Raw genomic sequence first — 16,297 nt, forward strand, 5'->3', positions numbered from 1 at the left:
CTTGCTTTAGCGGTGAGCCATTGTATCCTCCTTCAACGTGCGTAGTGACGTCAGATCGCTCAACAAACGCTCTAAAGTTGACTATATTTTACTAGAAAAGATTGACACAGCGCTACTTGTAATAATTATAAGGCTGCTTGTTCATTAAGAGTAGAACGTACGAGCAATATGCTGAAATATTTGAACACAAAGCATGCAATAACTATAAATGTGTCATGATCCGTTGCGCGCATCATGTTTTGTTTAGTTTTGGACTCCCTCAGTTCCTGTTTTGAGCACACCTGGGTTTGTGTTTTAGTTGCCTTGACTGCAGATTGTTTTCACCTGCCTCTGATTAGTGTTCGGGACCCTCACCTGCTCTTGGGCACTATAGTCAGAGAGCTATTTATTCCTGCTTTTCACCACACTCGGTCTGGCTTCCTTATTTATGAATTACTGCCTCTTTGCTCATGATTCCTGTGCTAAGTTTTTGCATTAGCTCCCCGTGCGATCGGTACGCGTCACTTTTGTTTTGTATCTTGTATTTTCGTATCCTGCGTGATTTATGAGGAATAAATCATTTTCCTTACCTGCATATTGCCTCCGGAGTTTCCGTCTACATCCTGGGAGAACGACCCACGCAATATGCGACCCAATTAAGACAAAATGAAAGTCGCGTCTTTAACCACTCCAATTTCATCCCAATAGCAGTAACGCTTGTGTGATGCCTTCACAATGTGAGATATATGTTTTTTGTCAATTACTTTTTATTGACAAAGGTTATAGCCGTTTTCCATCCATGTTAGTGTAAAGACAGAAATGAAGAGCGGAACTAATGTGTAGTGAAGTAGTTGCCCGTAGGTGCCTTTTTAGGTGTGGGTATTTCCTCCCCCTCCCCTCAGAGGAAACTTGGGAAGCTTCAAGGATTGTTTGCGTCTTCACTCTTCTTAAACATTGCCTGTGTTTTCCAGGTTAGTAATGTTGTGAAATATTTGATGTTTGATAATTAAACACCCTACAATTCAAATGTAATATGGTTCAGCGACAGATATTGATGTTTTAGTGCCTTTAGACTTTAATACCACAGTGTATTAGCATCTAGCTCGCTCTTCTATGCGTGTGGTTCAGTTGAGAGCAGTTAACCCTTTTTATGCCTACCGAAGAGCACTGCAGTGTGTATATATAGTTCTGTGTTGTAGAGAAATACCCTTCTATCTCTATCTCACACAAGGTCATATTATTATTTGTGTAAATATGTTATTGTTGTTTCTTATATTTGTAGATAGATAATGAACTGAGTGATGTGGATACCGTATTTTCCGCACTATAAGGCGCACCTAAAAACCACAATTTTTCTCAAAAGCTGACAGTGCGCCTTATAACCCGGTGCGCTTTATTACGATTCATTTTCATAAAGTTTCGATCTCGCAACTTCGGTAAACAGCCGCCATCTTTTTTCCCGGTAGAACAGGAAGCGCTTCTTCTTCTACGCAAGCAACCGCCAAGGAAAGCACCCGCCCCCATAGAACAGGAAGCGCTTCTTCTTCTACGCAAGCAACCGCCAAGGAAAGCACCCGCCCCCATAGAACAGGAAGCGCTTCTTCTTCTACTGTAAGCAACCACCCGCCCCCGGAAGAAGAAGAAAAAACGCGCGGATATCACCGTACGTTTCATTTCCTGTTTACATCTGTAAAGACCACAAAATGGCTCCTACTAAACGACAAGGATCCGGTTCATAAAAAGACGCAATCTCTCCATCCGCACACGGATTACTACCGTATTTCACAGCAACTGATATTCCTGTGAACCGCACTGTGGAACGGGAGCACGTACGGTGAATATTCGCACCACAGGGAATGAGAAGTCATCCTTCACTGTGGTTCTAGCTTGCCATGCTAACTTCCACCCATGGTGATATTCAAAAGGAAGACCTTGCCAAAAGAGACCTTTCCAGCCGGCGTCATCATAAAAGCTAACTCGAAGGGATGGATGGATGAAGAAAAGATGAGCGAGTGGTTAAGGGAAGTTTACGCGAAGAGGCCGGGTGGCTTTTTTCACACAGCTCCGAAGGCGAACACACCTTCACTAAGACGGGCAGATAGCGCCGGACGACATACGCCAACATTTGCCAGTGGATCGTAAATGCCTGGGCAGATATTTCGGTCACAACTGTGGTCCGAGCTTTCCGGAAGGCAGGATTCACAGAACTGCTGCACAACAACAGCGACACTGAATCCGATGACTTCGACGAGACGGAGCCGGCCATTTTTGGATCCCACGCTTGCGCAACTTTTCAATTCGGACACCGAAGACGAAGAATTCGAAGGATTTACGAATGAAGAATAACTTCAGAAGGTGAGCGCTATGTTTATTTTGTGTGTTGTGACATTAACGTTCGAGCAACATTATGTTGCTATTGCTCTACACCATTTTGAATTTTACTATGTTTGTGATTGCACATTTGCGTACATTTTGGGACAGAGTTGTTAGAACGCTGGTTTTCAATATATTATTAAAGTTTGACTGAACTATCTGACTGTTTTTTTGACATTCCCTTTAGCGCAGCGTAGGCGCGGCTTATAATCCGGGGCGGCTTATTGGTGGACAAAGTTATGAAATATGTAATTCATTGAAGGTGCGGCTAATAATCCGGTGCGCCTTATAGTGCGGAAAATACGGTACATTTTGTTTGACTCCAAGTATAATTAATGTCTAAATGATACCTCCCCATTTGTAAAAGAGTCTATTACTCAAGATTGGGGATGCCGATAATGCTTTAAAATGTAATATTGGAAATTATCGGTATCTGTTTCTTAATTATCGGTATCGGTTTCTAAAAGTAAAATGTATGACGTTTTAAAACGCCGCTGTGTGCACGGACGTAGGGAGAGGTACAGAGTGCCAATAAACCTTAAAGGCATTTCCTTTGCGTGCGTGCCGTCCGAGTGACATAATATCTACCGGCTGTTCTCATCACGAATTAATGCAAGGCATACTTGGTCAAAAGCCATACAGGTCACACTGAGGGTGGTCGTATAAACAACTTTAACACTGTTACAAATATGCGCCACACTGTGAACCCACACCAAACAAGAATGACAAACACATTTTGGGAGAACATCCGCACCGTAACACAACATAAACACAACAGGACAAATACCCAGAATCCCTTGCAGTACTAACTCTTCCGGGACACTACAATATAAACCCCCCGCTACCCCTTACCCCCACCCACCCCAACCCCGCCCACTTCAACCTCCTCATAGTCTCTCTCGGGGAGAGCATGTCCCAAATTCCAAGCTGCTGTTTGGATAGATAGATAGGTAGTACTTTATTCATTCCTTCAGGAGAGTTCCCTCAGGAAAATTAAAATTCCAGCAGCAGTGTACAGAATTGAGATGGAATTTAAAAAGTAAAAAGTAAATAATGGGGGTATAAATGGAAACAGAATAGAAAAATATTACAATAAGAATAAAAATAAAAAGCAACAATGAGAATAAAAATATAACAGTAAAATAAGAATATAACAAGAGAAACTAGGCAGTAGTGACCATGTTATGAAAAAGTATTGCACTGTTATTGTTTTGAGGCATGTTAAAAAAAACAATGAACTTTGTGACTTCAATAATAAATATGGCAGTGCCATGTTGGCATTTTTTTCCATAACTTGAGTTGATTTATTTTGGAAAACCTCGTTACATTGTTTAATGCATCCAGCGGGGCATCACAACAAAATTAGGCATAATAATGTGTTAATTCCACGAGTGTATATATCGGTATCGGTTGATATCGGTATCGGTAATTAAGAGTTGGACAATATGGAAATATCGGATATCGGTAAAAAAGCCATTATCGGACATCTCTACTCAAGATGTTTCTGTAACAACACTATCTAGAAATGTGAATATACAAAAGTATATACCATTATAATAGCTATTGTGCTATGGAGAAGATATGTTTTGAGAATGTAATATTGAATTTTGAGGATAATAATTATATTGTTATTGTGGATTATAGGAAATATATATAATGTGTAATAAAGAGAGGAAACTTGGGAAGCTTCAAGGATTGTTCGTGTTTTCACTCTTCTTAAACATTGCCTGGGTTTTCCAGGGGTTAGACTATGAACACAATCTTTTGTCTACTGAACTCACACGCCTGTGAGACCTGTAACACTAGCACGTCATCTGAATACAGCAGGTACTAACTAACACCTCCTAGCATGTTAGCGCTATTATTTGTTAAATTGAAATGAATGCCGGGCAGCACGTTGTCAGACGGGTTAGTGCGTCTGCCTCACAATACGGAGGTCCTGAGTAGTCCTGAGTTCAATCCCGGGCTCGGGATCTTTCTGTGTGGAGTTTGCATGTTCTCCCCGTGACTGCGTGGGCTCTGTCCGGGTACTCCGGCTTCCTCCCACTTCCAAAGACATGCACCTGGGGATAGGTTGATTGGCAACACTAAATTGGCCCTAGTGTGTGAATGTGAGTGTGAATGTTGTCTGTCTATCTGTGTTGGCCCTGCGATGAGATGGCGACTTGTCCAGGGTGTACACCGCCTTCCGCCCGATTGTAGCTGAGATAGGCTCCAGCACCCCCCGCGACCCCAAAGGGAAAAAGCGGTAGGAAATGGATGGATGGATGGATGGAAATGAATGCCTTCTCATTTAGATGAGCATGATGAGAGACATATTCTGACTTGCTCCAAGACGGGCAGCTCCAGTTCACGTCTGCCGCTAGACGAATGTCACCAAGCAGCGAATACATTTGTGGTCAATAGTTTGCATTTTCGGTAGGTGAATGTTCAATTTTAGTCAAGAGAAAAGTTGCATGTTTTCCTGCAACCAGATTTTCTGTCAGTCATTTTATTATATAGGTGAAATTCATAAAATTAGAATTTGGTCTAAAAGTCCATTCATGTCAGCAATTAACTTCAAATGTGAAACTAGTCTGTGATAATAACTCCATCCATCCATCCATCTTCTTCCGCTTATCCGAGGTCGGGTCGCGGGGGCAGCAGCCTAAGCAGGGAAGCCCAGACTTCCCTCTCCCCAGCCACTTCGTCCAGCTCCTCCCGGTGGATCCCGAGGCGTTCCCAGGCCAGCCGGGAGACATAGTCTTCCCAACGTGTCCTGGGTCTTCCCCGTGGCCTCCTACCGGTCGGACGTGCCCGAAACACCTCCCGAGGGAGGCGTTCGGGTGGCATCCTGACCAGATGCCCGAACCACCTCATCTGGCTCCTCTCGATATGGAGGAGCAGCGGCTTTACTTTGAGCTCCCCCCGGATGGCAGAGCTTCTCACCCTATCTCTAAGGGAGAGCCCCGCCACCCGGCGGAGGAAACTCATTTCGGCCGCTTGTACCCGTGATCTTGTCCTTTCGGTCATGACCCAAAGCTCATGACCATAGGTGAGGATGGGAACGTAGATCGACCGGTAAATCGAGAGCTTTGCCTTCTGGCTCAGCTCCTTCTTCACCACAACGGATTGATACAGCGTCCGCATTACTGAAGATGCCGCACCGATCCGCCTGTCGATCTCACGATCCACTCTTCCCTCACTCGTGAACAAGACTCCGAGGTACTTGAACTCCTCCACTTGGGGCAAGATCTCCTCCCCAACCCGGAGATGGCACTCCACCCTTTTCCGGGCGAGAACCATGGACTCGGATTTGGAGGTGCTGATTCTCATCCCAGTCGCTTCACACTCGGCTGCGAACCGATCCAGTGAGAGCTGAAGATCTTGGCCAGATGAAGCCATCAGGACCACATCATCTGCAAAAAGCAGAGACCTAATCCTGCAGCCACCAAACCAGATACCCTCAACGCCCTGACTGCGCCTAGAAATTCTGTCCATAAAGGTTATGAACAGAATCGGTGTCACCGATTCTGATAATAACTCATTACATGCAAAGTGAAATATGTCAAGCCTATATCTGTTATCATTTTGATCATCATGGCTTACAGTTTTTGTAACCTTACATTTTCTGAGATTTTCAATTCAAAGTTTTCATAAACTGGAAGCCATTATCATCCAAATTATAACCAATAAAGGCTTGACATATCTCACTTTGCATGTAATAAGTTAATATCACATGTTACTAAATGTTACATTCTCGTGTAATTTCCACACGATAAAAACTACAGGAGAATAATGATTTCTTATATTTACTTACAAAATAGTTAGTTGTTTTTTTTAATATGCTGTATATGTGCCTCACTGTAGGCTTTGTAAGGTAATGTTACCTCTAAACTACACAAAATCGATGCTAATCCACCCTTTTTTCTCCCAAATAAGAATTGATAAGAGAACCGTTAACGAACCAAATTGTTAAGCACAATCGAAAAGATAGGAACTGGAAAAATCTTATCAATTCCCATCAATGGGATAGACGTTAGCCGCTAGCTCGCTATTGGCAAGCTATGTTTTAAAGCACCGCTTAGAGAGCAGCGCGCAAGTGTTTATAGCTACACCTTTATCGTTAGGTTTAAGGTTTAAAGCAGGGGCCTCAATAGGTTTGAAGAAGGAGGTTCCTTGATGCGAGCAAAAACATTTTTGCACTTGCAAGATCTTTTCGCTCATAACTTTTTGCCACTGTATTAGAATTACACGACAAACATACATACATCTAAATGGTTGAAAGTAGAAGTGTAAGAAAGCTTCAGTCATCTTAAGTAAGCATGAGATGGACCAAACACATAAGGACAGTGTTGTTGCAAGGAAAAGCTAGCAGGCAACTTGCAAACAGGGAAACATTGCACAGATGATGGCAGTGTATACAAACTTGCACAGCGCTACAGAGTTGACCTAAAAACAGAGGAGGTTCTGGTGGAAATAAATGTTCTTGCATGGAAAACAGGGGCTGGATGTCCACCCAAAGATATGTTGTCCCAGCAAAACCGCTTTGATTCAGAATGTTTGCACTTGCAAGATTGTTTTGCTTACAACTTGTTGTTACTGTAATAAAATTACACAGCAAACACTGAAGTAATCGAAATGGTTGGAAAGCAATATTGTTAGTCTCCTGTTATTAATGTGATAGCAATTAAAGGCATTTAGACCGCATGTGTCAAATTCAAGGCCCACAGGCCACACCTAGCCAGTAGGGATGGGTGCTATGGACTATCACAATAACTTGCCATTGATGGTGAAAACGATAAAAGGGAAGACAAACAAAACACACATAGAACTCCACTTTTTTGACTATGAGGCTGACTATTCAGTCTTCTGAGCCCCCAAACACGACTCTACAATAACATGAAAGCTATTAAACTACATCAATTAGTTTAAGTAGCACACCTATACTGCAAAGCTGTAGTAGTGTGATTTGCTTATCATACAGTGTGAACGTTTTTTTTCTCTCAGCAATATTATAGACGTTATTATTATGAGTTTTATATTACAAATCAATCAGATAGTGTTATAATGCGACTTCAGTGGGAATCTCCCGTGCTCCAGTCGCATGATAGCAAATAATGATGAGGCTTATCACATCATTAGATAATTACAAAATAAATGCTAGACAAATTAGCAGAAACAGGCAAAATAATAATTTAGGAACTCCCGTCAATCAATGCTCCACCACTGATCGCCAACACGCTCTTCAGAGCAGACATCGAGGCAAATGTCCCCAAACCTGCGGGAGACATCTTTCTTAATCTTCTCTGCAGTTCAGAAATGTTGACTTTGATTGCACAGAATTCTTGAAATTGCCACAAATGCACGATTACTGAGAAGACTAGAATTGAAGCATGTCTACTTCCGGGTTTACTTACATTAACACTGCAGGACGTGCGACGTCAGGACGCCATGTCTGTATTCGGGTCAGTTTGCATTCACATTGGAGTCTGGAACCATTTTTTTTTTGTAATGTGAATGACGACATAAAAAGATTAGATTTGACAAAACAAAATCTGATTTGGACATCTTACCCTGCAGTGTTGTGAGCGCACTGAACGTAGCCTCAATGCTGCCGCTGTCTTGCTCGACCTTACTAAGGTAATAGTGAAAACGTGGACTGGATTTTCAGTATAGTAATGCGGACGTTACTGGTGGAATGGATTAGATTGGATAGTAAGTGCTGACAAAGGGTCTTCAATGAGTTATAATCACAATGAATAATGACAGATACTTGCATTATTTATTTAAAACTAATATTCCTGCATAATCACAATGAAAGTTTCTGCATTTTTTTGTAAAAAAAAAAAAAAAAAAAGGAAATTATTCAGGGGGGCTTAAGAATATTTCAGGGGGTTTCAATGGTTTATAGCCAAAATAAGTTAATTCCCTATTGTCTGTCTTCACATTTTTTCTGCTTGCAAGTGCTGAGTGTCCGTGTGTTGATTAAAGGGGAACATTATCACCAGACCTATGTAAGCGTCAATATATACCTTGATGTTGCAGAAAAAAACCCATATATTTTTTAACCGATTTCCGAACTCTAAATGGGTGAATTTTGGCGAATTAAACGCCTTTCTATTATTCGCTCTCGGAGCGATGACGTCACAACGTGACGTCACATCGGGAAGCAATCCGCCATTTTCTCACTTTCGTCGGTGTGTTGTCGGAGGGTGTAACAACACGAACAGGGACGGATTCAAGTTGCACCAGTGGCCCAAAGATGCGAAAGTGGCAAGAAATTGGACGACATTTGTTCAAAATACGACGGAAAGCCAACGAAATGGTCAGTCGTTTGTTCCGCACACTTTACCGACGAAAGCTATGCTACGACAGAGATGGCAAGAATGTGTGGATATCCTGCGACACTCAAAGCAGATGCTGACATCAACTCCAAAACTGGACAGATCAGCTTTCCGGAAAAGAGAACGGATGAGGGTATGTCTACAGAATATATTAATTGATGAAAACTTTATTCATTACAGAATATATTTATTCATTACTCGCGGTTTTACGTAAATTATTATACATAAACTGTGTTTACCAATAATTTAGCTTAAAAACTTTTTTTTTTTTTTCAATCATTCGAGTACATTCGGGTAGTCTTGTGTAATGCAGTATTTTGTGTCTATTTAGGTATGGTTAACCTGAGTGCTGAAATCGTGGAAAAATATATGTTCTTAGCGCGTCTGAAATGGGTTGTCTGCACTCTCAAAGTGCATGCTGTTGCCAAATGTATTTCATATGCTGTAAACCTAGTTCATAGTTGTTAGTTTCCTTTAATGCCAAACAAACACATACCAATCGTTGGTTAGAAGGCGATCGCCGAATTCGTCCTCGCTTTCTCCCGTGTCGCTGACTGTTGTGTCGTTTTCGTCGGTTTCACTTTCATACGGTTCAAACCGATATGGCTCAATAGCTTCAGTTTCTTCTTCAATTTCGTTTTCGCTACCTGCCTCCACACTGCTACCATCCGTTTCAATACATGCGTATTCTGTTGAATCGCTTAAGCCGCTGAAATCCGAGTCTGAATCCGAGCTAATGTCGCTATACCTTGCTGTTCTATCCGCCATGTTTGTTTGTATTGGCATCACTGGTGACGTCACAGGAAAATGGACGGGTGTATACAACGATGGTTAAAATCAGGCACTTTGAAGCTTTTTTTAGGGATATTGCGAGATGGGTAAAATTTTGAAAAAAACTTAGAGAAATAAAATAAGCCACTGGGAACTGATTTTTAATGGTTTTAACCCTTCTGAAATTGTGATAATGTTCCCCTTTAACATGCGCCGTGGCTTGTATGCCAGCATTGTCACCATGTCGATGAAAAAAAAAATATCAGTATTTATCAAAAGCGATATAGTGCTGTTTTTAATTAATTAGTACCGCTGTACTTTGTTATTATTATCAGTACTTTACTGTACAACCTTTTTGCAAACACAATAATACATCATTTTCACATGATACTCAAATCTGGTTGTGAGCAGGTTACTGTATGAACATATTTTGTTGTACGTTACACTAATTATAAATATATTGGAGGTGATCACAGTCACCCACGTCTTCTAAAGTTTCACGCATCATATCAGTGACTATCTTTTCAAACGGGGTGCAGCACTACTTTATCTCTGGTCCGCTCGTATGTTTTGGCTATGCACATCCATCTTCTTTTTCACCGTCTTCCTGATGTCTAACCATTTATTTTCTATTTCAGCCTGTTTTCAGTTTTCAGAGTACAGAGCATTGATGGCCTCAAGATCTCAACCCTCGTATTCGCTTGAAACACGAGAAAGTAGCACCTTCTACTGACTTCTACTTAATTCTGATTGACCAGGGTGTACAGAGCTCAGGTTCGTGGCTAATTTCTATATACTTTGTATACTTATATTGTCGCTTATGTTGTCTAATGACATCCATCACTTCTTCCTGTGTGACATCAGAGAAGAAGCACAGTGGCTGGGAAACCTCGAAAACCAAGTCTGCAGTTTGGGGCGCCAGGACAGCATTGTGGGGAAAGGTGTGAGCAGATGTTTTCAACTTTCTGTTTGAAAAACGTGATATGCATATAATACCCCTCCTTGGTGGCCTCAGAGTAGGAAGCTGAGGGTGTTTTAGAATATGATTAATAGTTGAACAAATGTGTCTAGAGTTACTGGGGCTGTTTTTAATGATGGTGGAATGAAATATGGACTGTGCCTTCTTCCGAGCTTCAGAACCCTTTTGTGTTCCCTTTATGCCTGTTTGTGAACAGTCAGACAGAGGCCTTAAGCCGCCTCTTAACGGTGTGTTTGGCCAAGGTGCTGAGCATGAGAAGTGGACTGACTTGAACATTAAGGAGGTGTTGAGATTCAGTCGACTATTTAGGGACCGGTTGTAAAAATCCACCGAGGCAGTAACAGAGAGGACATCTGTAGAGTCTAAAGAGAGCGGTTTGAGGTCCAGGGCCAGGGCATCTGGGATAATATTTTTTCGGTTTCCGAAGTAAATGTAGTTTGGTGTGGGGGCGAAGAAAGGGCAGCTCCATTGACACGATGATCGAAAACACAGTGATAGAAAACCTGTAGGTTATGGATGGGGGCGAGTTTGAGATAACCAGGTCAAGTGTGTGCCCTCTGGAATGTGTGGGAACATCAACATGTTGATTTAGGCTGAGGAAGCCAAGCGACTGAAGAAAATCAGCATCCGGATGGCATGAGGGGGTGTCAGCATGAATATTTAACTCTCCCAGGATTAGGGTATTGGAAGAGGTGGTACAGAGTTTTGTGAGGAGATCAGACATTTCAGGGATACAAATAGTGTTGTGTTTATGGGACAGGTAGATGAGAACAGTCATGGGGAAAGAAGGCTTACCTTTAAATGCAAGACACTCGCAGTAGGATGTTATAGGCAACAAGATGGGGGACAGCTCCAAGTCCTGTCCACGACCAGTCCTGTGATCTGTAAGGTTCCTCGTACACAAATATAGCATTGTTTTACTGCAGAGTACACAATGTAACTTGTTATTACTGCATAGTAAACTGTATAACATTATTTATTTGCAGAGTATACAATGTACCTTGATATTACTGCATAGTATACAATATAACATGATATTACTGCATATTAAACAATATAACGACCTCAAAAGTAAAAACATGATATTACTGCATATTCAAAAAATCATCAAGCAAAATGCGTTTATACCGGTATATCATCAAACTTTTATTGCAGACTCTAATGTCCAAGTAGACATACAATCACATACAGTACATAAAACAAACAAAATATAGTATAAAATGCATTATCACATAATATTAAAAAACAGTGCTTGTGCATATTCAGTAAAAGGCATCTAATAAATAAATACAAGCAGCAATAAAAAGAAATATATATATATATATATATATATATATATATATGTATATATACAAACCCCGTTTCCATATGAGTTGGGAATTTGTGTTAGATTTAAATATAAACGGAATACAATGATTTGCAAATCATTTTCAACCCATATTCAGTTGAATATGCTACAAAGACAACATATTTGATGTTCAAACTGATACACATTTTTTTTTTTTTGCAAATAATCATTAACTTTAGAATTTGATGCCAGCAACACGTGACAAAGAAGTTGGGAAAGGTGGCAATAAATACTGATAAAGTTGAGGAATGCTCATCAAACACTTATATCAAACATCCCACAGGTGAGCAGGCTAATTGGGAACAGGTGGGTGCCATGATTGGGTATAAAAACAGCTTCCCAAAAAGTGCTCAGTCTTTCACAAGAAAGGATGGGGCGAGGTACACCCCTTTGTCCACAACTGCGTGAGCAAATAGTCAAACAGTTTAACAATAACGTTTCTCAAAGTGCAATTGCAAGAAATGGAGTGATTTCAACATCTACGGTCCATAATATCATCAAAAGGTTCAGAGAATCTGGAGAAATCACTCCACGTAAGCGGCATGGCCGGAAACCAACATTGAATGACCGTGACCTTCGATCCCTCAGACGGCACTGTAACAAAAACCGACATCAATCTCTAAAGGATATCACCACATGGGCTCAGGAACACTTCAGAAAACCACTGTCACTAAATACAGTTTGTCGCTACATCTGTAAGTGCAAGTTAAAGCTCTACTATGTAAAGCGAAAGCCATTTATCAACAACATCCAGAAACGCCGCCGGCTTCTCTGGGCTCAAGATCATCTAAGATGGACTGATGCAAAGTGGAAATGTGTTCTGTGGTCTGACGAGTCCACATTTCAAATTGTTTTTGGAAATATTCAACATTGTGTTATCCGGAACAAAGGGGAAGCGAACCATCCAGACTGTTATAGGCGCAAAGTTCAAAAGCCAGCATCTGTGATGGTATGGGGGTGCATTAGTGCCCAAGGCATGGGTAACTTACACATCTGTGAAGGCACCATTAATGCTGAAAGGTACATACAGGTTTTGGAACAACATATGCTGCCATCTAAGCGTCGTCTTTTTCATGGATGACCCTGCTTATTTCAGCAAGACAATGCCAAGCCACATTCAGCACGTGTTACAACAGCGTGGCTTCGTAAAAAAAGAGTGCGGGTAATTTCCTGGCTCGCCTGCAGTCCACACCTGTCTCCCATCGAAAATGTGTGGTGCATTATGAAGCGTAAAATACGACAGCGGCGACCCCGGACTGTTGAACAACTGAAGCTCTACATAAAACAAGAATGGGAAATAATTCCACTTTCAAAGCTTCAACAATTAGTTTCCTCACTTCCCAATTGTTTATTGAGTGTTGTTAAAAGAAAAGGTGATGTAACACAGTGGTGAACATGCCCTTTCCCAACTACTTTGGCACGTATTGCAGCCATGAAATTGAAGTGAAGTGAATTACATTTATATAGCGCTTTTTCTCAAGTGACTCAAAGCGCTTTACATTGTGAAACTCTAATTTAATTCTAAGTTAATTATTATTTGCAAAAAAAAAAAAAAAGTTTATGAGTTTGAACATCAAATATCTTGTCTTTGTAGTGCATTCAATTGAATATGGGTTGAAAAGGATTTGCAAATCATTGTATTCCGTTTATATTTACATCTAACACATTTTCCCAACTAATATGGAAACGGGGTTTGTATATATATATATATATATATATATATATATATATATATATATATATATATATATACTTTAAAATGCGTCTACACATTCTATAAAAGGCACAGATACCAGTGTTTCCATATATACGATTGGTACCTAACAGAACAACATTTAGGATTGGTTATCCGTACAATAAGATCATTCTCGGACCCGTGCAGTCTACATATCAACTTAACTTATACAGCCCTTAATCTTATTGTTTTATAATAAATTAAACAACAGATGTCCACTAACTTTTTGCAACTCAACTCTAAGAAAACATAAATGCTGATTAACAATCCTGCTAGACACCAGCACTTATTTAATAACAAATGACACTTGTGATTTAGGGCTATATAAATAAACATTGATTGATTGATTGATTGATAATAAAACCACCTTAACATTTGACAACCACACAATTACACAAAGCGACTCGGTAAAGAATCTCGGTATTATCTTCGACCCAACTCTCCCATTTGAGTCACACATTAAGAGTGTTACTAAAACAGCCTTCTTTTATCTTCGTAGTATCGCTTAAAAGCCATTCAATTTTGTCCACCACCGACGCTGAGATCATTATTCATGCGTTCGTTACGTCTCGTCTCCATTGATGTAACATATTATGTTCGGGTCTCCCTATGTGTAGCATTAAAAGATTACAGTTGGTACAAAATGCGGCTGCTAGACTTTTGACAAGAACAAGAATGTTTGATCATATTACGCCTATACAGGCTCACCTGCACTGGCTTCCTGTGCACTTAAGATGTGACTTTAAGATTTTACTACTTACGTATAAAATACTAAACGGTCTAGATCCATCCTATCTTGCTGATTGTATTGTACCATATGTCCCGGCAAGAAATCTGCTTTAAGTGATTCCCAGAGCCCAAAAAGGTTTTAGAGCCTTTTCTATTCAGGCCCCAGTACTCTGGAATGCCCTACTGGTAACAGTTAGATTCTACCTCAGTAAAAGCATTTACTGTAAGTCCCATCTTAAAACTCATTTGTACACTCTCGGCTTTATATAGACCCCTTTTTAGACCAGTTGATCTGCCATCTCTTTTCTTTTCTGCTCTTCCCCCCTCTCCTGCATAGAGAGGTTATCAGGTGACCATAGTTGAGGCGGGAGCTGTTCAAAGTCGGGGCCCGGGGTTGACCACTCCTCTGTGCATCAGTTGGGGACTGCACCGCTGACTTGTCTCCATTCAAGATGATCTCCTGCTGGCCCCACTATGGACTGGACTTTCACATTATTAAACTAAAAATACTAAAATGTAATAAATAAATAAATAAATGTATAAAACAAGATAATGGTTTATATAACTTAAAACTTGAGTCTCCAACAAATAACAGGACATAAACACTTTTGGTTTCAGTTGAACCTTTGTGCCTATAATACAACTGAATGGAACGCTAACGAGGTTAAGCCTAACAATTGTTTTTGTGCTGGAAAAGGTGTCACTCTTTTGCATTCTAACAGCTGTTGTTTTGCACCACAATAAAGCGAAACCATTATTTTCTGGGCATGCATGCCTCTTGTTACAGTATTAATAGTTTGGGTCCGGCACCAAGCACTCAGACTAGATCTTACCAATCAAAGTCAATGATGCATGAAGCCTTCTAAGACAAACTGAACAGTGCAGTCAGGATACCTTCAGTGCCCTGACGATAACCTGGAGAATGACAATATCCATAGGCAGGTTTATTAGTAAATACATATATGTCACTGCATATTATACAATATAACCCGCTTATAGGAAAAATAAATAAATAAATACAAATATAATGATGGTATTGCTGCATATTGTAGAAAAAAGGGGCCAGATACAACAGCATGACAAAATGACAGATGGCAGTTTAAATTATGGGAGTGAGTGTAATATAATTATACAGCGGCATCATTATATATGAATATTGAAGCCAAGGAAGGGAACATATTTTAGGATGGTTTTGATTTAAATGTATTCTTTGGTTTGAGTTTATGCACAAAAATGATCCAACACTGATTTAATATAATCATTGTTATTACTACTACAAACGTACATTCCCTTATGCTTCTACCTCAGGTTACCCTCTCCCCAGCCACTCTGTCCAGCTCCTCCTGGGAAATTCCAAAGCGTTCCCAAGCCAGCTGGGAGACATAGTCCCCCCAACGTATCCAAGGTCTTCACCATGGCCTCCTAGTCATCGGAGGTGCCCTAAACACCTGCCCACGGAGGCGTTCCAGATGATCAAATGCCCGAACCACATCATCTGTCTCCTCTCGATGTAGAGGAGCAGCGGCTTCACTCAGAGTTCCTCACGAAAGACTGAGCTTCTCAATCCATCTCTAAGGGGGAGCCCCACCACCCGACAGAGGAAACTCATTTCGGCCGCTTGTACCCATGATCTTGTTCGTTTGGTCACAAGCCAAAGCTCATGACCATAGGTGAGGATAGGAACATAGATCGACAGGTAAATTGAGAGCTTTGCCTTTCGGCTTAGCTCCTTCTTCACCACGACGGAACGATACAGGGTCCGCATCCCTGCAGACGCTGCACCGATCCACCCGTAGATCTCACAATCCACTCTTCCCTCACTCGTGAACAAGACTCCGAGGTACTTGAACTCCTCCACTTGAGGCAATATCTCCTCACCAACTGGCCAATGGCAACTCACCAATGGCACTCCACCCTTTTTTGGAGCGTGAACCATGGACTGGGACTTTGAGGTGCTGTATTCTCATCCCAGTCGCTTCACACCCGACTGCAAATGGATCCTGTGAGGGCTGAAGATCCTGGCCAGATGAAGCCAACAGGACAACCTTATCTGCAGA

At 41.1% G+C, this 16,297-nt stretch overlaps 1 long non-coding RNA gene across 1 annotated transcript; it reads left to right on the plus strand.

Moving 5' to 3' along the window:
- The first annotated feature begins 860 nt into the window (after positions 1-860).
- LOC133619044 (uncharacterized) lies at positions 861-14,723 on the plus strand. Its single transcript, XR_009817388.2, has 4 exons — positions 861-950; positions 10,088-10,223; positions 10,314-10,390; positions 14,578-14,723. It is a non-coding gene; the product is annotated as an uncharacterized lncRNA (long non-coding RNA).
- The last annotated feature ends 1,574 nt before the right edge of the window (positions 14,724-16,297 follow it).

This window comes from Nerophis lumbriciformis, linkage group LG19, assembly GCF_033978685.3.
Source record: "Nerophis lumbriciformis linkage group LG19, RoL_Nlum_v2.1, whole genome shotgun sequence".
Lineage (NCBI taxonomy): Eukaryota > Metazoa > Chordata > Actinopteri > Syngnathiformes > Syngnathidae > Nerophis > Nerophis lumbriciformis.